General features: G+C 43.7%; 1 protein-coding gene across 11 annotated transcripts in view; it reads left to right on the top strand.

Annotated features, from left to right (window-relative positions):
• LOC138611277 (receptor-type tyrosine-protein phosphatase F) overlaps positions 1-23,257 on the top strand; it is a 170,603-nt gene that overhangs the window by 28,051 nt on the left and 119,295 nt on the right. For 5 of the 11 annotated variants that reach the window (XM_069684274.1, XM_069684273.1, XM_069684272.1 and 2 more), the window contains exon 1: positions 12,883-13,168. The exons of the other annotated variants lie outside the window; for them this stretch is intronic. The gene's annotated coding sequence lies outside the window, so the exon portion shown is untranslated. Of the gene's footprint in view, positions 1-12,882; positions 13,169-23,257 lie in introns of those variants that run through there. 11 annotated transcript variants of the gene reach the window in all.

Below are 23,257 nucleotides of genomic sequence, written 5' to 3'. Positions count from 1 at the left end.
CACAAGGATTGTCAGTTCTCATTTGTTTATTTCACAGCGAGCACTCCAGTGAGGCAAACTGACTGGCTCTCCTTGAGAGTATCTTGTGCATGTCAGTCTGTGTTATTGATGCAGAGAGCCATGTAGAAAGCGTCGGCCTGGAGGATGTCTCTGTTTTTTTCTGCCCGTTTTCTAACCTTTCTGAGCCCGGCACAGATTCTCTAGGCCTTTACACGTTTGTATATGTGTCAAGTGTTCACGGCATGTACGCTTGGAATCTTGATGCCAGTTGACGTGATATCAGGTTCAAAGTTCAAAATCTGATATGAGTGATTTTCCTTTTAAGTTGAAAATAAATGCATCTCTAGTGTTAGTACTGGTGAAGCTCTTGCTTTTAATATGATGCTTTAACTACACACTTGATCACTGCAACAAACAATTATTTTTACCGTCACATAATCTTTCTTATTACTTCATTAGTTTATTTTATTTTGACAAAACTAAAAACCCATTCCAAAAGCCTTAAAGAGCAGCTCCGAAACTTAGCTAGCTTGAAATATAGTAATTAGTAGTAGTAACGTTAACGTTAGTTCGCAAAAATTTAGGTTACAGCTGGCTCAAGTATCGCCAAAGTGGTTGCCATAGGTTACACATAATGATATGCTAGCGTCACCCCGTCCATTAACCGGATTGGCTCCTTAGGTTTGTGACGTCTCAAACCTGCCAATCTGAAAACGTGTTGTTCAGCCTGTCCTTGGTACACTGCAGTTTAAAAGCAGACAGGCCCAGCCATGGAGATGGCTGCTTATGTTGTCCCTGATATGTCTTGTAGCACATGAAGAACACCACATGCAGATGTTTACAAGGTTAAACACTTAATTGTCACTGGAGGGGGGCTTTAAGTAGAGCATAGACTTCATTGTCAGATTCCTACTCACCCAACAAAAGTTGTGGATGGATTATAATTTTTTCTTTTGAGAAGCTTAATCTTAAATTGAAAAAGTTAATTTATTTTCTTCTCTTTTCTGAAAATTGTGATAAAAATTAAAGTTTTACAACCCCACTGACACGGAAACAGTATTAAAAGGGGAATGTCGTAAGTGCTGCTCTTGGCCTTAAATTGGACGGTATTCATGCCAATCGAGTAGAGTCAGGACCTGGAACATACTTTTTCCCCATGTTGAGCAGTGATCCGTACAAATGAAACTATTTAAGGTTAAAGACCTTCCGTCTTGCCGCAGACTTTCCAAGCAGGCATCCAAACCAGGCTTGGCTAACTCTGCCCTCTAATATACAGCATATATTACCTCTGTTAGCAGCTTTCACTGTATGTCAAGTGCCTATTAAATTTAGTGCTGACACTAAGCTTGCTGAGGCTTGTTTGCATGCATATAATTCTGCTACTTATGATTTTAATATGGTGGCTTGTATCTTTGGCTTCGCAATGTCCGAAAAATAAGTGATGATATTAAATATGTTTCAAGCTAATACAGCAAACACAAGATCAGAGCCAGGTGGGCCTGCATACTTTTTATACCTTGGGTTTCCAGCACCTTAAATGAAGACATCTCTGGCTCCTTGCACGGCTATGATCCTTCTCCCCCATTTCCACTTTTGCAGTTTGCATAGAAGTTTGATAAACTTGACACCAGGAGATGGATTTCCCAGCCAACCTAGCTCTGAAGTAATAGGAATCCAGAGCGTAACAAATGGTGGTGGTGCCAGTAAAGAGCTGGCTCTGCTGGGTGTGCAGGTGGTCCTCCATTCCCCCTGTCAAACCCCCCGCTGCTCCCACAAAGTGGCCATGGAGACTTGGGCATGATTATTTTGGCGTTAAGGTTAGAGACCAGCTCTTTCACTACCCATTAGTCACACTCCAATTTCTGCAATGGGAATTTTTTTTTTACTGTCCCCTCACATTTTGTAAATGTATACACAGCCTTTCCCCCTCCGACTTGAAAGGTCACAGCATGTTTTTGTAATTTCTTGTCCGCTCTGATTACTTTCATCTTAACCGGGGTGCTGTGCCTGTGGAAAGCTGATGTCATTTGGGCTTTACGTTTGGAAATTAGAGTGTGGTCTCCTTTTGACGTTACTGATGGTGTGCAGTTAAGTTAACAGGAAACGTTCGTTCAGATTTAGAGTTACGGAGTTCAAAGGATTTCCCCTCAGACTGCTTCTTGTTTTCTTACAAATCCTGGCCCTCACTGAGCCAATAATGTGTATTGATTGGATTTCACTGGCCTGTTTGCACTTGCAAATGGAAGCCTGTGTGTTATTTCAGCCAGAAAAAGCTAGGATTTGGTGTCAGTCAGCATATTAAGAAAAGAGACTGGATTTATTAAGCTGTATAAGATAAAAAGCATAGAAAAATCCACAAATCAAGCCATAAGTACCCCTCAATCTGCTGAATGAATGATAATACTGTATGCTATTAAATGGCAGAAATAGGTTCACTCCTTAAATAATGTGTTAAGCTAACATGACAGCCCTGATAGCTTTAATTGTTAAGATTTCATGTGGCTGACCAACTCACAACTCAAACCCAGAGTCATATTTTGCCCCTCGGGACTATCATTCCTCCACTTGTATTATTTAGTTACTGTTTAGCAGCTTGATTTAAATAGCCAATTTAGTTTAGGGTATTTGACATACAGACTAATTTGCATAGTCACTTAAGGGACACAGGGTTAGTTAAATTCAGCAGCTAACATATTTTGCTGCCATAGTGGCTTGTCCGCCCACAAGTATCGGCCATCTGGTGACACAATTTCTGAACCTCTCCCCAGGAAAATTAGGCATAACGTTTCCAGAGGAGTTACTGTCCCCAAGAATGCACTTTTTATCACCAGAGTAATGTAAAAGACATGGACACAATAACATAAACACCTGCTCAGTGTGATGGAATCTGAGACAGTAGTTTAACACCGTCTCTGGGAAACTTGCAATGTGCTGTGTATGAGTTGTGTTTTTTACATTTCAGTTATTACCCCACTGTGTGTTTATGCAGAGTATTATATCCATGAAATGACCTTTTAGAAACTCCACAAATACTTTAACATTCCTGAAGCAGAGCATTGCTTTACCTACTAAGTCCTTGAGGCATAAACCTAACCTAGATGTAAGGATCATTTAATTATTTTATAGCATACGTCATACTGTTTGACTAATGTGACCTAAACTAGAATATTTATTTATCTTCCTGTTGTTTTCATTTTGTCAGCCATTTGTCCCTTTGTTTGAAAGTGTGTCTTGCAGTCTAGTGTCAAAGTAAAGCCGCTTTCCCACTGGTCAAAAAACCCGCTAACACCCTCTAACAATCGGCTTTTTTGCTTAGTGGGAAAGGTTACAATCGGCATTCAGACCCGGGTCAAATGACTCTGCAGTAGACCCGGGTAATTATCGCCTCGGCTCCGATCAGCAGTGACGGGAACACAAAACCCGCATCGACACGCTACTCTCCGCCCCCTTTCCGGCGCAATGCTATGTTCCGTCGGTATCTTCTGCGACTCATTGTCATCTCAGCTTTGCCAAAGCCAAATTTGTCGGCGCCGAGTTTGATAAACAGACTGAATGAGTAATAGATACAATAAAGACCTAACCACCGTAGCATCTTCACTGTTTACTAAACCTGTCCTCGCCGCGTTTGTGACGTCAGACGGTGACGCAGAAGAAAAGAGACTGAGAGGAGTATACTCCACTGGCAATGGGAAAAGAGACAATCTGTATCTATAAGCAGGTCTTCCCGGGGTCTGAAAAACCTGTGTCAATAAGTATTTACATGAACTATACTGACTGTAATTGTGATGCCTACTATCAGATGTTTACCTTGTGTTTATCCTTGTAATTTAGATGCACACAGTCAAACAAGGTTGCTTAACTGTCAGTTCTGGACACCTTAAATATGACATCCAGGTGTTAAAAGACGAACATATGTACAGAGAGATCTGTTCACAGATCTTTGCACATATTTAAATTTCAAATGTGAAAGCATCAGCGGGGTCGGACGCGTTTTCCACCTTTGCCACATCCAAACACAAAGGTCACATTAAACAGACAAGTGTAACCATGGTCCATTCACACGCAGGGACAGAGAGGTGGCATTTGTCCACTGCACTGCTGTTCCTAACATTGTCAGAGATATAACCGGAGTGGCAAAACTCATTACAGAGATCAGAAGTGATCTGAACATTTTCCTAGCGGGAAGCCTCTTCATAGGCGAACACCAGGCGAAACGCATCAGGAGATGCTGGAGGAAATTACATCACGGTTCACCTAGCATTTCAGTTTGGGCCTGTCCGATGGGATCAGCCGCACGACTCAGAGCAGAGAGATGGACTTGGTGGAGAGGGTGTGGGGCCCGGACCTTTTTATTTTTTGACAGTCTAACTTTAAACCATGCAGCAGCTCTTAAAGTCTGATCTGCGATCATGATGGCATGCTGTGTTTACTAGGTAGCAGCGTGACCTGCACTATGACTTTGACCTCAGCCTGCAATATGTGACTTCTGCAGGAAGTGGGGATTGTTCTAGTGTGCTCCGGTGTTACCAACATAGTGGCCCTATTTATGCCATGCTGGTGGGTCAGACAGTAGGGAGCCTAACTGGAATTTAGTAACTCTAGGAATGCTTATCCCTCTGCCGCACCCATTAAATGTCGTCTTCAGTGGTGCACTTGGATGACATTACATGAGACCTTGCTTCTGAGTTGATTCACGTCACTGAAATTGTATTGCGTCTTTTGTTTTCCTAATATTTACCAGCAATATTACACTTAACTCTTACAGTGAGCCCCTGTAACAGCTATACAACTGGCTGTTTGGAGAGTAAAGGGGAAATATGAGATTCAAAGAATAAAAAGAATTTATAAAAACTGTGTTCGCATGGTTTGAAGGTTTTTTGCCTTTCATTTGAAGCTAGAGAGCGGTCTCACCGTGCCTTTTATTTCTGCTTTGTGTTGCTGATCACATCCTTGAAGTCAGTACTTGGTTTTACCCTCACATGATCCACTGGCGTCTGAGAGCAACCTGACAGTTGCCCTGACTTGACTGTCAAAGTCCCAGAGGTCTTAGTAGACTTTGTGCTCTAGGCGAGAGGAGACAGAAATAAAAGGAGACATTCTGTAGAAGCGTTTTTTTTTTCTCCGGCTTTTTAATACAGTTACAAATTTGCCCGTGAAATGATGTAAAATGTATGTAGAAGATGGAGATGCCTCGGCTTTATCTAGAAAGGGAAGTTTTTATCAAGGTTTGAGCTTGGTGGTTAAGATTTTAAGACTGGGATGTGCAAGTATTTTCCCCCATCTAGGTTTTCACAGACATATCCGTCTCTGAGGTACGCTGTTTTTTTCTGCTCCCCTCTCAAAGAGCACTGCACTTTAGCACTTCTGCATTTAGCAAAACTTCCCCACCAAGAGGAGGAAACGGCTCAGAGGACTCTGGACTATTTGAAAAATTGAACTTTCCCCCTGGAGCACTTTAGCTCAGATCTTTGTCATTATTAGCTTGCTCCTTTAGCCACATATTCCTCCTTTATAACAATAGAGACCAATGTCCTGAACCCGGCTTGCCTGCGCTGCCATTGGCCGGTAAATCCCAGAGATAAGTAACAGAAGGTGTAAAGGCTAAATGAAGTTGAATGGGGGGAAAGGGAAATGACTGGCTTTCTTCTCCATTAGCACTCAAAATTAATTCCCTCATTTCTCCTCTATAAATTTATGAGGCGCTGATGCTATAATAAGAAGCTTTATGTTAAATATTTCATTTCCTTAATTATTTTGTGCCAGCTTTCTTGTCAGGCAGTTGAAGTCCATTTGTTACTCCCGACTATGAATGGTTAATGAAGAAAAAAGCTCTGAGATGTTAAACTGTGGCAGGCTCTGATTACTGTTTAGCTTCGCTTAGTTATTGAGTTATAAATTAAGTGTATTCAAAACACTGTGTATCCCATTGCTCTCACAGGCCTCAGCTGATGCTAAGTGAAACTTTTATTGACAAAATCTCAGTTCTTTGCTGTTTTAATCAGTAATTTCCTTGCTTCCTACAACCTTGGATACTAAACTCTAATCACAACACAAAACAACACACATTTTAGCCCCCTTTTTCTTTGAAGTGTTCACTGTTTCGGTCAACAGAGGGTCCTTATCTTTCACTGTCACTCAAGCCATTGTTGAAGAAAGGGACCCTGCAAATGCAAAATGGCACGGGTGATGGATTACTCTTTCATTTGGCAGGCTTTTCATCTGTTGAAATGGGGTGTGTGTGTAAGGGTATGTGTGTGTGTGTGTGTGTGTGTGTGTGTGTGTGTAAGGGTGTGTGTGTGTGTGTGCTTGCGTTTGCATGTTCACGTCTGTGTTCGGGACAAGAAGGAGAAATTAAATGTGCAGCATATTTGTATGTTTCACTCATTTGGAAGAACAAAACGGATGCTGTTGCTGCAAAAAAAAACCCAATGAAACCCAATTTGACTGCAGTTCCAAATTCTCTGTAGTTTATTTAAATACTTAGTTACAATATGTGGGAAATATGTGACTTATATAACTTACATATTCATGGACACACACACGATAAAAAGAGTCCGACAGCGATCACTGATGTCTCCGTAGTAGATGCGGTAAACAAGTCTGGGCATGTCTCCGTAACTGCCGTGTTTCAGGGGGATGCTGCATTCAGGTGCGCTCAGAAACATGACCTTAACACCTCTTCCATCAACGTAAAGAAGGGTGCAAGATGTGATTTTTGGCCACTACAATAAGAGTAGGCATGATACCAATTCCACTACAGGGGAGACTTGATGTTCTCTGCAATTAGGTGGAAAAAAACATGTAATATGAATATATAAATGAATATATCAGTATCGAAATTGGCAAAAATCCAATATCGTGCATTCCTACTGCCTACACAATAAAGTCAGTCATATGATATTAACACCAGTCTTCCTGCATCACACGTCATGCTCTTTAGATCTACTTTCAAGCTATAAAACTATACATTTTTTTTTTACATTTCCTAAGCTATAAGTACTCAGTCCATTATCAGTTATTCATGCTCGACGCCAGCTCCTAATTTGTGGTTTATTTCCTTTTAGCAGTGGAAGCGCGGTCCTTTCCAACAGAGGGAATCATTTCATGTCCCTCTCCTTTTGATTCCCACAAAGTGGTGCACTCTGCTCTGCTGCAAAGCTCGGGGAGAGTTCCTAATGAGAGCTATTAGCAATGCTGAAGTTGATTTGTGCTTTTGAATGCATCCCTCTGTGTTTGAGTTGTTTTTCCCCCTGCATGCCAATGGGAAATTATTAGAATAATAAAATGCTTTATGAGGACACCGGTCTGTGGGAAACGACACCAGAGACACATGAGAAGCACCACACACAGTCATATGTGGTTGTTTTTGTGCGGTTGACATCCACAAAGCAAAGAGTGAAACTGAAAAGCTGTTGACACTTTTCACTGTATCCAGGCAGGCTACTTATCTTCTTCAGTGCCAGCACCTTATCCTCTGTGTGAGGCAGAAATTTATCGAGGGAAAGCATCTGGAAGGCTGTCTTGTCAGAGACAAAGTGTAGCCTCCTCAGGTTGGGAGAGACTGCTCAGTGGGGCTTTTATTAGGAACCTCTCACTGAAAGTTTTTCAGATTTATCAAAGTCTGCTCAGAACACAGCACGCTTACTCCATCCGACGAACTGCAGGAAGGAGCAGCCCGTTCGGATTGTATCCTTGCCCTTTTCTTTTGTGCATTTGATGTTTTTGTGCACGTTCTGATGTTGGTTTCTAATCCACGTCTCCCTTGATTTTCCTTTTCAATGGGAATGTCTGCTTGAGAGGAAAATGCTCTCTAAGACACATTAAAGACAGACATTTGCGGTTAATCTCTGCACACATTTAGCTGTTTGGTGGTGGTGTCATTATTGCGTTAAAACGACACAAAGTGAATCTTTTTTTTTGCATTTTACAAGATGCTGTAAAATAAAAAAATGACAGTAGCTCGTAGCAGACGAGAGATAAAGACCAGGTTTGACATTTTTTTTCCATGAAAGACGCAGAGGTATCAGTTTCCCCGCTGACAGTAACATCAGAAAACATGATGCATTGTAGAAACAGCTTGCATCTTTGCAGATCTGTTGACGGTAGCTTGTGAAATGTAACACGGCTCAACAGCTGGTCGCAGCACAGCACAGCATAGCTCTTTCTCCACGCTGACTTTTCCTTTGTTGGAGAAAGAACTAGGCTGCTTTTGCCATCGCTCTCTCCTCCTACACGAAAGGTGAAACATCTTTGGATATCCTGCTCTTCTAACCTTTTAGTATACTCGAAGGAAGCTGATGAATGAGAGTTTTGTTGTGTGTCAGCGCTGAGGTGGCTATCTGTTCCAAAAGTGCACCTGACAGTAATCTCAGTGGAATGATCATTGATCAAAAAAGACAAACAGAGGTCTGAAAATTAGACCGGGGGGAGACATATTCAGGTGAGAAAAGAAGTGAATTGAACCATGCAGGCTTTGGAGCAGGGAGTGGGTGACACTGAAGGTCACCCGCTAAGACACGTTTGGATAAATGGAGCCAACATCCATATCATTGATTGCTAACTTACCCTTTCAAGTTGCACAGAGTTGCATTGAGTCCCTTGTCTTGCCCGCTGCTCTTGACCCTGCTGTATGCCATGCCGCCCGTTTTGGGATCTCCTTAGTGCTGGAGCAGCGGCTTCTACTCCCTGAGAGCACTGTGAAAATTAGGCATGCAAGATGAAACAATAAAAATGATGCCACATCATTTGGTCTCTCTCGCCTCTCACAAAAACATCGCCGCCTCCCGTTTTTGCACATTTCACCTCAAAGCGACTTTTCTGAGCCACCCGCTTCTTTGCTTTCATTGCCACCCCCGCACACCTCACAGAGTGCAGCATGCAAGGAAGTCAGTCTCTGGAGAGATTTCAGGGAGCGCTGGGGGCCAGAGGGTGGAGAGGGGGCACAGCGCTGTAAAGTGCCTCAATGTCGCTTCATTTCCCCGTTTTAATTGGGCTATCTAAATGCACCCCCGGTTTGTCAATACCCGCTAGGGTCCCAGATAAAAATGATTTGTCTCATGCATTCGCCAGCACGCTCTGCGGTTCCCCTCAGAGAGCGTGCCCCACCAGTTGTCAGCAGCAGAGTGTAATGGAGAGCGCTCGTTGTTTTTGATTTCCAACGAGTAGCAGGAAAATAGGTGCATGCCTCTATCAGTTCCCCACCCCTCTTGTGTTAGTCTTATTTCTTTTTTTCCGCACCCTCGCTCCGTCTGTAAGAAACAAGTCAATACAGGCAAGCAGGGACACCATCTCTGTGGACACATAGGCACAGGGCCACATGCACAAATTCACATGCTCCTCACACGTAGACGCGTCTGCACGGGCACGTACACACACCCAAACACTCACTGAAGGTCAGCACCGCGAAGCCAATCTTATCTGTGTTTTTATGTGCTCTGTTTCCCACTGTCCTTGTCTTTTTCACACCTCCTGTCAACGTGTGCCATCACCTTCCCTCTCAGCGCTGGAGCCAGTGTTATCTGCAGACAGTGCTGAGAAAAACTCAGGGCCAGGAGTCTGCCCTTGGTGTTTGGACTGTTGGACTTGGCAGGAGTGTGGTGCTGGCACAAAGATCATTCATTTTAAAGATACACATTTAGCGCCTTACTATCTACACCTTGCAAAGCTGCTCTTAAATGTTGAATGATGAGCATAATATGTTGTTTTATAGCTACATGAAATTACATATTTAGCTTTCACACATTTCCAAGTCTCCTTAACCCCGCTTTGTTAGTTATAATATGATCCATGCGTGTGTTACGGATACCACCAGGGTTGCAATCTGGAGCTAAATTAGCAAACAAACAGACAACAGCAGTAGCCAGGCCTCACTAAGTTGTGAATTGGGCTGGGAATTCTAAGCTAACAGGTGTTGCCCAGCTGTGCTCTTGGACGTGATGACATAGTGCTAGTCTTAAGAGCCCATCAGCAGCAGCACACTGACTTTCACAGCCCAGTGTTTACGACGCAGGTCAGCATATTTTCACTGGCACGCCGCCAGGATTGTGTTTATCAGTGACCCTGTGAATGTGGAGATAAAGCACATTATTTAGATGGCTAAGACTTTGTAATATTGCTCAGATGTAGTTCTAGACGACTGCGGGCCGCAGTGTTTCAGATGCAGTAAATACAGTATATTCTTGCAAAGAAACGTATCAGTTATTCAGTCAATTTACGCCCTTCTGACCCCAGACCAAGAAGTTTCTCTTCTTCCCTCGAAGCTGAACCTTGTTAAAGTGTTTTGGCAGACTTGTTAGATGGGGCAGACAGTTATATTGATAAAGCCCAGGGCCAATGTGATTCATCCCTTCCTACAGCAGTCAGCGCGCTTTCCCATCAGATGATGACTATAGCTTCCACGGAGGAGCTGAGGTGTCTGGCTTGATCCAGGTGTTCTTCACCTGCAGATAACCCTGCAGCTGCACAACTTCTGTACATGTAAAAACTCACAAAATAACAAGCTGAGAAGTCTGAAGAAAAACATTGATCTCCCAAAATCACGCTCTCACAATAATGTATGAGCCGGGCAGCGTTGGCAGACCGGCTCAAGTCAGGGAGAGGCGGCTCCTTCAGATTGAAGAGGTTATAAACCCCCTTTTTTTTCAGTCTAATGAAACGAGCGGGGGATGGGTGCTTGTCACAATGTTATAAATTCTCAGACTTGGTAGGGGGTGTTGCCAACTCTATTCAGGCCCTTTGGGGGGTGGGGCAAAAGATAAGTCCTAAAACTGCCTGAGCTACAAGAACTCACTCGAGGCAGCAGTTTTAATCTTGCTCTGGGGGTTACTGCCGGACTCCATCTGTGTTTTGAGTTTTACTTTGCACTAAAACGAGATTACACCAGAGATAAAACGTCTCGTGTTGTGCTCCTGACACACTACACTACATTACCGTAGCATACAATTAATTTCCCCTCCCTCTCTGCTGTTAGAGCCACCAGCCGATAATCTTTACTTCAACCTTTTACCAGTGTGTGATTTGTTCAGCAATTTGATCCCAGATGAATTTGACATTTGAGTTTGCACAGACTCTTTACACCCACAAAAAGAAAATACTTTTTCTCCTCTCCTCTGGGGTGTGTGGGTGTCATAATTATTCTCCAGAAGGTTCCCTCAAACTCTCTTGAGCTTGTAATAAAAGCGAGGTTTCCAGAATGTCCAGATTGGCCGTTCTCTCTGCAGATAGTTGTTATGTAAATTTGAGTGTTTTTGTTCTCCGTGCATGCTCGTAACGTTATTAGTAAGAATATCGCAGCTCAAACACCTAGAATATATTTATGTGTGAGGCTGTGTAAATTGGATTATTTTTTAATCAGATGACCCACATCCTACATTTGTTTTTAAGTCAGAAGAAAGTTGTGATGAAACAATTCTTCCTCTCGCTGAAGTGAGTGTTGTGTGCACAGATCTGCAGCCTCCAGTAAAAGCAGACTGTCTCCCATTGTTAACAACAAAAAGAAATGTAGAACACATTGCTGCTCGCCATTTCCTTCAGCTGAGTTTACGCCTCGAAGACATTGCAGCTCTTAGTGGAAATCCTTATAAGTCCTTTGTCCTTTGAAAGTCCTTTGAGGAACCTCAGATGACTTTTGTTATTAGTTTATGTTAGGACGCTACTGTAACAGTAATTACAAAAGAAATTAGCATGATGACTTTTTCTTTCCCCTTTTGAAACATATAGTTTGAAAGTATAATTAAATTATTAATGCAGCTCGGCATTATGTATGGCTCCATCTACAACCATTCGTCACCGGACCCTGCCATGGCTTGCAGCGTCAGCAATGGCACTGATGTATTAAAACAAAACATCATTATGTGGAGGGCGAAACATTGTTGAAGCATTGCTGCATGAGTCAAGTTACAGTCCACACAGTATTATTGGGATAAATGGGCAAACCTCTCCCCAAGGTCCCGAGGCTCTGTGATCTATTAAGGCGCTGTCGTCTCGGATGGTGAATCTCAGAGAGCCAGGGAATTTTTAGGGGAAGAGAATGGTTGTGCTGACATCCTCTCGCGCTTCAATCCCTTGTCCTTGTAGGACGGAAGAGGGAAAAAAAAACCCAGCACCAGAGGCTGACTTGGCTGTTCCTCTGAGCTCTGTCATAAATCCAACTGAACATTTCTGAACATCTGTTGTGGATGATTAGCTCCATGGCTAGAAGACTTTGACCGCAGGGAGTGAGAACCAGTGTGTTTGGGAGCTCTCTCTGTGTGTGTGTGTGTGTGTGTGTGTGTGTGCATTGCTGATTTAAGAATGGGGATTTTGCATATTTATTTTTCTTCCTTTTTAAATAAAATAGCGAGATAAGTTGTTTTTCAAACCCATTTTAACCACAATGTTACTGTATGTTTTATATTGGCGCCGTCCTTTGGGAATGCATGTGTGTTTCAAGGTCACACTTTGTTAACCCCCTTAGCTTCAGTGATAATGACATGGGAAATTGATTTTCAAATACAGAAATGAATTCCATTTAAAAGCAGAAGTGAGGACGTTGAGGTGCCAGATAGCCTGCCTTTTTGTCTGCTGTAGGATAAGCCTGCATATGAGCTTACATTAGGTCACAATATCTCCCTGGAAGGTGGTCAAACGATAAGACATAATGGAGTCTCTAAGCTGCTGGAATACATAACATCACGTGTACTGCTACCTTTTTTTCTCCACGCAGGTGCACTAAAAAAACACTCTCTCTTATTGGTCAAGGTTTCAAAAGGTAAGGCCCTGCAGCCTCCTCCCTCTCCTCCCTGAAATTTGACACCGGTGACATCACACAGTGGGTTTGGCCTCTCCCAGGCAGTCCCTGAACACCCGCTCAGTGTGTGAACAAGCGTTGCCTCTGAAGGATCTCTCCCTGAGCCACATTGCTCTATAGCCACAGCTGGAGACGTACTGCCGGAGAGAGCGGAGAGACGTTCCTCTGGTTTTAATGAAACGCTGTGAATGGAATAACTTAGCAGGAGCCGGAGACTACTTTCTCTCTCTCACACCTTTTCATAAGACATCGTTCAGGGATAATCTTTGGTGGATACTGCTGGATTTTCCTCTCTAGGATTTGGATACTCTCTCTCTCTCAGGAATAAGGAATACAACGATATATTTCAAGTTTATTATTGGACCTTCTTGACATGTATGGGTAAGTGCTAATTTAGCAGCACATCATTGTCAACAACAAAAACACTTTTTTTGCTTCTAAACTGATCTTAATTTCTCTGTGTGTTTTTTTTATCTTGAAATCTACTTCCTCTTCATGATAAAAGTAACAAAATAAGTTGATGTGTTACACTTCAATGGTCAGGTATTTTCTTACTATTCTTTTGTCCCCGCTCCTTTTGTCCTTGCTCACTCTGGCTTGTTAAGCCAAAACAATAGTTTAACCTCGTCTTGGCTTAGCTCTATTGGCTGGCTCTCTGGCAAATTGCCCTGTCTGGTGCAAGCCCTCCCCTACGTATTCAGAGGACTTTGAATAGAAGGGCCATAGAATGTCCCCTAGCTACCGCTGCTAAGGTGAGGCGCCCTGCCGTTCTACTGCATTAGGCCTGCGCCGAGGCCAAACAACCTGTTTTTCCAGTTGTCTTTATCTCCCTGGGCAATCTGGAGGGTTACGTTTCAACGACAAGAATTCCTGTTCGAGGAGACACTGCAAAGCTTTGAACTCCCAGATAATTTCAGAGGAGAGCTGTTGGAAGTCACGAATTATGGTTGTGGAAGATGATTGGGCCTGGCTTTCAACAAAGTGAAACCTGTCATACATGTTCAGAAAAGTCGGATACAGAGTTTGTTTTTCACTAACAGTGATAATCAGCTACATCTTTAGTTGAAAGTTTTGGGAAAGACTGGAAAGTGGAAAACTTTTTGTAGCTTTCTGGCATCATTTCAACAAAGAATAACCCGCTCTAAATGTCTCCCTCAGCTGTAATTACGTCTTAAATCTTTTGTTTCTTCTTTATTACGGCATAAAACTTTTATGCGCTTGTATGAGGAACGTTTGGACTGAGTTCATCTTGTTCTCGGTCACAATAAATGTGGCAGTTGTTGCACAATAAGTTTGTTGCTCAATACAAGGAGCTGTCAGTGGGAATAAAATATCCCTTTTGCAACTTGCTCTTTTCCATCAGAGCTGTCTTAACCTTTCAAAGAACACAGTGTAGACAACATGTCTGTCTCGTTTTGTTTGGCCTTTGAAACGACGAGCCTTCCCCACGGGCCTGTCTCACTGCAATGGAAACTTGTGTGTTTCTTTTTTAGTCGTACTAAAGCTTAGCTTTATTTATTTAGCGTTCTTATTCTTCTCCCCTTTTTAGTTAATGATTCAGCAGTACAACCCTCACTGTACAGCTTAGCAGTTAGTCTCGACTTGAGGTATCTTAATTAATAAATGACCTTGAGTTGAATCCCAAGAAGGGCTCAGCAGGATAAACAAACAAGACAAAACAGTGTTAGCTGTGTCTGTTTGTTCAAAGAGAACCACTCTGCTCCACACGTGATGACCTGCAGGTCGCCCTCCTTCACCTCCGCCATGCAGGCCACTGACCCCTCATTCCACTTTTACGACCAAGCTCGAGTCACTTTGTCACCAGTAATGTTCCACAGAAACATTAAGAGTCCAGGAAGTGACCTGAGGACGGCCATTTGTGTACCACCGCTCCTTATTAGATTCCCTGACCAAACATATGAAGCATCCCTCGCTTAAACGACTGCCATGGCTGAAGTCTTTCCTTCTGAATAGATTACTCCGTGAGGAACGGTCAATCACTCAATCTCTCTCCCCATCGGATTCCCTCACAAGTAATTATGGGCTGAGCATATGGATTTTTCCATAAAACTTGATTTCTCATCATCTGTGAATCGGGCAATGTGTAATGGCCTGTTAATGCATGATGGATCTGCTTAGTCACTCGAGTCCCAGTTGGGACATGAAGGAGGTTTCTTACAATCACAGATCAATGTCTGAGAAGGCCATTGTGTCAGAGGAGCCAGATATTTGTCGATGACGTGCTCTGTAAGCAGACAGAAAGCCTGTTGGGGCCTTTTGTTGGCTTATTAAAGTTCAAGCTTTGACGCTGCTGCTGAAGTGTAGACTTATTAACGATAAGGTCCCAGACTTAAAAATAGCAGCAGAGGGAAGTTTCTCATTTGTGTTTGTATGAAAGTGTTGCCTGATGATGACAAGGTCATGAGTGGCTGTTTTATGATGACAGGGCCTAATTGTCAATCCTCCGTTGTGTGCTGCACAAGATGTTTATGCAGCTGGGGGTGAGTGTGCCAGACATGTCCTGCCTAATGTGCGATGTCAATCAGCGGCCAGCGCCTGTGTGATGTGTTAGCCGCGCTGATAGTCACTTTTCGGTCTTGGTTGTGACACTTCTTTTCTTGCAGACGTCCCCTCATTCACTGTGACAGGTGCTGATAGGAAAGGTTTCGAAAAAAAAAAAAGGACTTCTTCATCACTAAAACCACCAGTGTTTTGACAAGAGCGCTTTTCCTCAGCTACTCCAGGCACACAGCTCATTTGATTGAAGTGTGTCTTAGTCTCTGCTCTGACATCTACACACGCTCGTTCAGCACACGTTGAAGTTTCGGCTGAAGAATCCAGGTCTATTTCGGAGGAGGTGGTGTTATTTTTGGTCAATTAGTGATGGATGGAACTGTGGAAGCCACCTGCATCCATGGCAGCGAGGCTTCAGCCCCTGGTCTCTTTACAGTGGATTGAACACAAGCAGATTAGAGCAGCTACAATAAGTCGATTAGCTGATTGAAAAGTTTCTAACTATTTTGATATTTTTGAGCGAAAACGTTACGAAGCTTAAGGATTTGCTCCATTTCTTGTCATGCATTGTGAAAACTGAAACGCCTTTGAACTGCTGGTCGGACAAAGGACGCTCTTTGAAGAAGTAGCTCTGGGCTCAGGGACATTGTTATTGTGAGGATTTTCACATTTTTGGTATTTTATAAACTAAAAGATTTATAACTTAATCATGAAAATAATTGGTACATTTTTCCACAATGAAAATAATACTTATTTGCAGCCCTGAAGTGGAACACGGTGCTCAGGCGTAGACCTTATTCAGCTCTTTTCTAACCCTCAGTCCATTTCTGCTCTCTTCTTACATTGTCTCTTCTACTCTGCAATTGAAATGTATCCATCTCCCTTTTTATGGCCTGTTATAGCCAGCCATCAGAAGTCTGTTTTGTGCTCATAGCCTTGCACCTTTCATTTAAACCTTAACTTTATGCATTGCAGCGCTGGGTTTCTCTATGGGAACACAAATCTGCTTTGTCACAGAGGACATTTCCCTCCGTGCACAAAACTCATTTCAATTCCACATCATCCCATTACGCCTCCACATTGATTGAAACAGCCTACATTTTCAGGGGCGGCTGCATTTTTTTTGTGCTCTGTATGTATGACAAGGCCCGAGCTTGTGCTTGTGTATGTGCAGCAGTGCAGGTAGGAGACATACAGCAGCCATGGCAAATCCAAATTATTCCATGCATTAAACTATTTTCAGAAAAAGTGCTCTGTTGCTGCATGATACTCTTCATTTACTTGATGTTACACCCCTGAATTACTCCTCGATACACTGCTAATATCTTCTATCTAATGTTGTTTCTTCTGCACAGAGGCAAGGTCAGATTGGTTGCGTGTGGACAGCCATTAAAGGGAATTAAAGGTCAGAGCTTTACCTTGCTCTGGAGTATTAGGGGATAACTGCGATGCTCGACTACAGTAAAGCAAATAAAATTGAATGCAGGCTTGATTTATTTGGTGCTGGGTTCTGGGAGTACAGTCGTGTGGCTGATTTATCCCTCTGCCTCCACCGTCCCCGTTGTTTGTTCAGCATCCCAATTTCTCCAAATGCCGGGCTGAGACTCGACATTCTGCTTGATTACTTTATCAGCCCTCCTGTCACTTCCTGCAAACTTATGACTCCTTTTTAACAGCCGCTACTGCTGATCTCAAATTGCAGAAAGTCGGAGCAGCCCCTCGCTATTAATTAGATTTCATACTATGGAGTACAAATCATTGAAAACATTTGACACCCATACAGACACTAGTATCTTTGAGCGTGGCACGTGTGTTGCCTGTCTCCTCCGGGACGTGCTCAGCATCAGTATAACGTTTGGCTTTTGTTCATCCTATAGGTCGTCCTCAAACGCAGACAATAACTCTTCCTCCTGCAGAACTCTGAGGTCCCCGGCTTGTTTTGGGAAGATGGATGGAGATTCATTTGGTTTCATTATAATGTCTGACTTATTTATAGCCTTCCCGTGCAGCGCCTGTTGGCCCACTGCGGCCCTGTAAGGATGCTGGGGGCTGAGGCGTTGATGAAACATTCCTGTGTCCGGGGGGTACTCTCTGAGGAGAACACTGCTTGTTTAAGGGAGGGCAGCGGGGTGACAATGCAAGAACCGCGAGCAAGGCCACTGAAATCTAATTCCACTTGCCCTGCCTGGCTACAGCGCTCCTGTTTGAGGGATTTCACCTATCAAAACTCTTGCTCTGTGTGGGTGTAAGGCTATGTAATAATACCACATCGCCCAACCGCATAGGAGGAGCTATATTGGTCATATAAAAGTAGTTACCACAACAACAACAACAAAAAAGGCAAGGTGGAACTTTCAGAAAAAATGTCTCTCTTGAAGTACACTTTCATATTTAACTTATATTCAGTTTGGAGTTTGTACTTCCACAGCACCAATCCCAAACCTTTATCTGGATCTCCCCCTTCAGCCTCAGAGATTACCTCTTCACAACCCTGGAGCACGGATGCTGTCTGCCTGGTAATTTGATGGCTAATCCCCTGCCTCTTCCCTACAAATCTCTTCCCTGATAAAGGGGTTGCTTCTACATTAGTAAACATGGGAGACTTGGGCTGCCTGGGCTGACAGTCAGACAAGACGCCTGGTTGAGGGAAGGGGAGGCAGAGGGATAGCCTGTTCTTTACAGTTCATAAGAGAGCCGCTCAATGTATGGCGACCAATTAGACTATGAGTTTGCTGGTAAGGCTAATTTAATGTACGAAGGCGCCTTAATAATGCAATATAGTACATTTCTGCCCATGCTGGTCAATGCATGACAAACTTCCCCCTTGCTCCGTATCTCTTGTGGCTTTGGGTTTGATGGTGCGCTGGGGTTGTCTCAAAGAGTTAAGCTTTAAACAGAGTTTCCATACAGTCCATTGTTAATGCACATTCATTAGCTTTTTGACCCGAATATGTTATCCTAATGATCGCCGCGCTCCTGCCACGGCAAGACACGACGGTTCACTTGAAAGGAATTCACTTCCTTAGATCTTCTTCACAAGCTTACACTAGCTGGACCGACTATGTGACCGGGCGTTAGAAGATCGCAGGCTGCAGTCCTCCTAAGAGTCACATTAGGGAGCGTTAGCCTATGCCCCCTGCATGATTTCAGCTCCCTTGTTGTTTGTTCGCTGATGGTACATCAACAAAACACTAAAGCTCTGAATCAAAGCTGACGCCTTGAGCCCAAATATGCTCAACCAAGTCGAACAGGATCTGGCAAGAAAGCATTTAAGCAAGTCTCTGGGATGACTTCAACAGGATGACTGCAGCATTGGCTGTGATGGCTTTTCATTTGTTGACCTGACAGAGGCACTTTAGGCGTCAGGGTGGATCTGGTGGGGTGAGTGACAGGTCCTGTCCCTGCGTGTCTTTCTGTATGTGTAATGGCCTGGTGTTCAGTCTAATCGTTGTCACAGAGAGAGATGACATGTCAGGAAGAATTTGGTGAGATCTCTGATTTCAGCACGTTGCAGACCAGTCACAGCTATAAAAAAGGAGTGCAGTGAAGGCTTCAGGTTTTGCGTGTTTGTGCTTTTTTTTCTTTTTTGACTTTGCAATCGTCTCCAAATGCAAGCACGACACTTTTTACCCACACATCTTTCCACAACATGTAGGCACATTCGTGAGTCCAAAGTCGGAGCACAGTTTGCCCTGCTTTCATTTAGTATTCCTTTTCCAACACACGATTGTAATAGCTTATTTTCTAGTGCTATCTCTTGCGTTTTCAATTATAATTCCTGCTCTTCTTTCATTGCACACTTTGATCCAAAAAACTGTTTGCTTGATTGGCTGTATCCGCTCTTTGTCTAGATTTTTTATGAGGCGGATTTTCACCGAGATATTTGATTAGTGAGTAGAAATCCTTTGACACGTATTCAACTCAGAATTTCTCTAACTGGATGTGTCCAAGAGATCTCTCTGTGTATGTCTTGTTAGCCAAGCTGCAGAACAGTGACTCTCCTCTGGTGGTAATTGATAGTCTGGAGGCTGTCTCAGCTGCAGGTAAATCCTATCTGCTGCTGTACTAGGAGGGAGAGGGGAGGGGTTGGGGGGGAGGGTATAAATAAGTCTTCCAAGGAGTAAGGATTTCAGAATAACTAGAGAGGTGGTGTTGGGGGAATGGACGAGGGGAGCAGATAGCGTAGCTGGAAGACAGGGCGATTGTGTGAGAAATGTTTAATACAGGCAAAGTTCTCCCTCGCACACAGCAGAAATATATCCAATACTGCCTGGGCTTAAATGTACATTTTGGCTGCATTTTTATCATAAACATTGCTCCCAAAAAACACAGTGTTTCCCCCTTGTTGTCTTTGTTTTGTATCCAGTGCCTGCAGAGTGCATATAGCTTAGTGCGGAGGCTTAGGTGTGGCTTCTGCCTCTTTGAAAACGCATCCATCAGATTGACAGAGCGAAATTCAGTTCTATGCTCTGCCCAGGGAGACGCACTGTAGAGAGAGAGCAAGAGAGAGCAAGAGGAGGTCGAGCGCCGGAGAGATTGGTCCCAGTGAGAGATTCATAGGTAGTAATGAGGATGTTGGTGGAGTGCAGGTCGTCGTGTTGTGGCTCCGGCCTGTCAGTATAATGGACCTCGCTAGTCAGCTGGCAATCGATTGTACCGCTCACGACCTCGTATGCCTGTTGTTCTTCACTCTTCCTGTCTGTCAAGCTGCCACGCAGAGATGGAGGACGAAGCAGAATCTTCTCCCAGACGACAGATACAGTGTTCGGATACTCTCTCATTACCTGAAAGGTGGCCTGAGGTGAGGTGTGTGAGGAAGGAAGGTCTGACTCCACATTTCTGGATAAGATAACATAAAGAGAGAGCCCCAGGAGGAAAAGCCTAATTAATTCCTGTTTATTTGGGCCTGTGGTTGGTAACTCCAAGCATTCAGTTGGTTTCTTAAATTGCAAACTTGACTTGGTAACTAGTTTTTCATGTTAATTATTAATGAATCGGGAAATCCCAGAGACGAGGGGTTGCCTTAAAATTGCATTTTCTTTTCAATCAACAGAAGCGGCTGCAAAGGGCCGAGGTCGGAGTTGAGCCTGCGGCTGCTGCATTTAGCCTCTGTATGGCAGCTTTTCCACTGGTCAAACAACACCCGCTAACACCCGCCTTTTTTGCTTAGTGGGAATGGCTACAATCGGCATTCAGATCTGATCGGCTCCGATTGGCATTGATGAGAACACAAAACCCATGTCGACACTAACCTTGTCATCTCAGCTACAAATTTGTCAGCACTGAGTTTGACTGAACAGCGCGTTGTGACGTCAGGCGGTGGGGCAGCAGAAAAGAGACTGAAAGCAGTATACTTCACTGGCAATGGGAAAAGAGACAATCGGAATCTATAAGCAGGTCTTCCCAGGTCTGAAAAACCTGCATCAAAGTGCTAATTTTGGTGTGAAAGGGGTATTTGGGGCGTCTGTTGTACCCACTGAGCCAAACCAGCCCCGCCTTTAAACAATTAGCCGATGATCAACTTTGTTGTCCATTAATTTTCCTTAAACAGAAAAAGAATATTTTGGCGCATCTGCTGCTGATTAGATAATTGTTTAGCACTGATATGCCAGGCTGGTGGTTAGTTAAGCGACTATATCATTTGACTTTATAGCTCCATAGCTCCATAGCCATAGTTTTTAGGGATACTGTACGTGTTTAATGAACATGCTTTAAGCTCAGAGTCCCCGCTTCTCTTGCCCTTTATCGACTGGTGGCTGCCTTTTCCGCACTCATCTCTTTTACATTTTAAATCCTCAGGCCTCCGGAGAGCAATGGGGATATATGGTTCCATCTGCTCCAGCAGACTGGCTCATGGCTCAGACAGAAAGAAAGAGACAGAGGAGGAGACATGGCCGGGGAGAGGGAGAGGGAGGGAGAGAGAGAGAGAGGAGGAAACAGGGGAATGGAGAGAAACGCAGACTGACAGAACGGCTTATTAGAATCTGCCTCTTTTCACTAGTTAGACAGGGGCTGAGAGGATGGCCGCCTGGAATAGTAGGCAGGAAAGAAGTTGGATAAGGACTTGGGGGATTGTCTTTTTCCCTATTTGGAATGGCAACTAACCCATGTTTAATCTGTTAGCTCTTAACTGTTTCAGGTAGAGCAGGAGTCTCGGCTTTTGTTTGTGTAACACATACGTTTTCCTTTCAAGCTAGGTCTCAGAATAGCAGATGGGTGTTTGCCTTGTAGATTCCTCCAAACATATTTCTCATCAAAGGGTCCTCCTTTATAAATAGGCCCTTGTGCTTTACCCCAGACACCAGCAGGTACAATGTTTCTGTTTCCCTCCACAAATGCTTGATTATATAGGAAGTGCTTTTCCCAGAGTTAGCGTAACCCTTCCCTGTGTCAACACTCGGTTCGTCCTTCTGTACCTTGGACCACAGCGGATTGTTTTCCCTCCGTCTTTTACATGCTCTGTTGTCAGGTGAAATAATAATCCAACCATTGTGTCAACATACAGTTTCAAACTCGCTTCGCAGCCCTGTCTGAAGACAAACAAGCACGTAACCGTCCAGTAAGGTCTGAAAACTTTTGGGCAAAGTAAGTGTAGGCTACAGCTTCTCATCCTCACCTCTGTTTTTAAAAGGGATGTGCTCTAAGGGAACATTACTGCTGACATAGCAGGTTCTTAGAATTACATTTGCATAAAAAGGATGTCATGAGATAAAGGGTTGCTTTTATGCTTGCAGTAGCACAAGCACAAGCACCAGTTACCTAGTGCCACTGAGCGAGTGAATGAGCACGTTTATGACTAATAGCCAATGGTGCTAGTCTGGCTAATCCGTCTACAGCTGATTTGAGTTTTACTTGTACAAGAAGGCAAATCCTAATTATTGTTGACCTGTTAACAAGTGTGTAGAAAGTTCGGGTTTGCAATATGGATATAACTACACAGCAATCCCTGTTTTTGCTAATCCGGTGAGTTAAATACCAGGCGAATCAGGCTGTTTGATCACACTGATGAAAGAATCCAGGAAATCCAATATCGCCTTAAAGCAGTTCTGCTCATTGATTTGCGTTTCCTCCTATGAGTACAGATATTAAAGGGATGAAAAGGTAATTTTCTTCCAGTCTCACTGTAACGTTCAGCCAGACCTTAGCGCAAAGTATTGTGGCAAACAATTGCCAGAGTTGCTGCTGTGTCGCAGAGCTCGGCTTGGTTCTCATGTAGGCCTCTGAAGGGAAAGAGCTTCACTCCCAGCCGTTACAGTCACTAATCTGGCCTGACACCAAGCTGATTTACAATACCCCCCTACCCTAAGCACTGACTGACTAGAGGTAATTGATTTAGAACAGTGGGAACACCTGCTGAATTGTATGAAGGCCTCAAAAGACCCCTTCTATGCTGTTATACAAAGTTTGGCTTGATATTCTCACCTCAGTGCCACCTGTAGGAAATAAACAGACTTAAACCTGCAGAAAAAACTGAAGGCTTCTTTCCGTGTTGAGGAATACTTTTGGACTTATGGATTCCTTATCCATCCATGTTTTCCTGTAGTTCTACAATGTTTAATTTTCCAGTTGCTAAAAATCCAGCAAGCCTCATTATATACTGGTGGATAGAGCAGAGCTGGAACAACTGCCTCTGTTTGGCCAGCTATTGATCTATGCAGCTCTGTATTTGCCAGTGTTTCTGCTCACATGCCTTCACTCTGTTTGTCTTTTACTGGCGGAGACGAGGCTTTCTGCCCAAGGGGTGGTGGTGGTGGGGGGGTTTAGGGGATTGAAGTCCTCTGCGTGGTGTTGGAGGATTGTGTGTGTGTGTGGGGGGGGGGGGGGGGGGGAGTCCGTGCCTTCTGTGCTGCCTGCCTAGTCATTTTATGGCACCATCTGTCCAAAAGCAAACCGTCAAGTGGTGACGTCTTAGCTCGTCTTTCCTGCTCGACAGCGTGAATTTCCTTTTGATATATG

The sequence above is a fragment of the Semicossyphus pulcher genome, unplaced genomic scaffold (assembly GCF_022749685.1).
Source record: "Semicossyphus pulcher isolate SPU_LCO1_2020_fin unplaced genomic scaffold, fSemPul1.0.p SCAF_7, whole genome shotgun sequence".
Classification (NCBI taxonomy): Eukaryota; Metazoa; Chordata; class Actinopteri; order Labriformes; family Labridae; genus Semicossyphus; species Semicossyphus pulcher.
This window is presented reverse-complemented; position numbering and strand designations above follow the sequence as displayed.